The sequence below is a fragment of the Pseudophryne corroboree genome, chromosome 1, assembly GCF_028390025.1.
Source record: "Pseudophryne corroboree isolate aPseCor3 chromosome 1, aPseCor3.hap2, whole genome shotgun sequence".
Classification (NCBI taxonomy): Eukaryota; Metazoa; Chordata; class Amphibia; order Anura; family Myobatrachidae; genus Pseudophryne; species Pseudophryne corroboree.
In genome coordinates, this window is record NC_086444.1 from 144,267,482 (window position 1) to 144,269,312 (window position 1,831).

Genomic DNA, 1,831 nt, shown 5'->3' on the forward strand with positions numbered 1-1,831 from the left:
TGCCCGAGACTGTTCGAGCCTCACCCAACCAATCTTGGAGTTAGGAGTAAAATAGTGTTTAAGGGAGGCCAGTAGACATGCTTCTTGATAAATATGGATGTCAGGAAGACAAAGTCCCCCAAGAACCTTAGGTAGTACCATTCTAGAGTGGTCTAATGTGGGTGGCTTTGAAGACCAGACATATTTCGTCAAAATGGAAGAGCAGGCTCGAAGGATTTTCTTAGGGAAAACATATGGGATCGTGCGGAACAAGTACATTAGTTTGGACAAAAGGGACATTTTAAAAGCAGCCATGCGACCCAACCAGGAAACATCATATGAGAGCCAGGAGTTCGATAGGGCTTCCAGCTTCAGCACTAGAGGGGAAATGTTGGAGGTGAAGACTGCTGAGGTGTCTGAGGGAATATTGATGCCTAAATATTTTATCGCAGAATTTTGACAATTATACGGGTATGTATCTTTAAGGGAGGGTAAAGAATAGGCCAGATTGATAGGGAGAGCATCAGTCTTTGTGGTGTTGAGCTTGTAATTAGAAGCCGAGTTATAGGCATCAAGTATAGAGTGTAAAGAAGGGAGAGTGGAAATGGGGTCAGAAATGAGGAGGAGAACATCGTCGGCAAAAAGGCTCAGTTTATGACAGGAGGGGCCATCCCCCAGGGCCGGAATATTGGGATCATCACGTATAGCGGTGGCAAGGGGTTCAATTGACAGGACAAATATTAGTGGGGGAGGGGGCCGCCCTGTCTGGTCCCATTTGTGATAGGAAACGAGTCGGATAGGAATCCATTGCTGAACACCAGGGCCGAGGAAGAGCTATATAGGGCCAAGATAGAGGATAGGATGTGATCCTTAAAGCCAAAACGGGAGAGAACTTCACGCATATATAACCAATTTAGTCTGTTGAAAGCTTTCTCAGCATCAAGGGACAGTAGAAGGAGGCCTTGGCCCGCCGTTAAAAAGTCGACCAAGTTGAAAACTCTGCGGGTGTTATCTGACGCTTGCCTTCCCGGGACGAAACCTGTTTGGTCCGGGTGTATCAGCAATGGAAGGAATTTGTTGACGCGGGTAGCGATCAATTTGGCATATAGCTTAATGTCGCAATTAAGCAGCGCAATGGGGCGGTAATTGCCACAGTAAGCGGGATCTTTCCCGGGTTTGGGGATAGTTATAATTCGTGTTTCCAAGATCTCCGTGGGCAGGGTGCCCAGGGTGGAAAATTTGTTAAAGAGATCAGTCAAATAGGGAGATAATAGGTCTTGGAATGTAGTATAAAACTCGGTGACAAACACATCAGGGCCTGGGGCTTTACCACGTGGTAGCAACTGAATAACTGCAGAAATTTCAGCGGTGGACCAAGGAGCATTGAGTACTGATAGTTGTTCCTGGGTAAGGGTGGGGAGAGACAATTTATTGAGAAAGGAGGAAATAGAGGAAGGAGTGGGTTGAGGTGTTGTTAGGGTCTCCTGCCCTGTGCTGCCACGTCGTCATGGCAACCGGGAGACAAGTGCTAGTGGAGTAACCTGAGCGCAGCTGATACTCCGGTTCGGGTCTTTTGCTGTGCAGTGGTTATAGGCTCTGTGCACGGCAGGGGATCCGGTGCTGGTTTTTGTGCTCACAGTCTGTGAGGTCTGAGTGGGGCGTGGACAGCACCTGCTTTATAAGGCCTCTTTTCAGGGTAAGCAGATGCTGCTGAATCTCTGTTGGTTAGTCAGTTCATGAAAGTTAGCCAGTACTGTGTAGCTTTGTATTTGTTTGTTGCTTACTGCAAATAGGCCTGGGGATTTGGTATTACACTCTGCCAATCCAGACCTAGCAGTAAGACTGGAGTCAG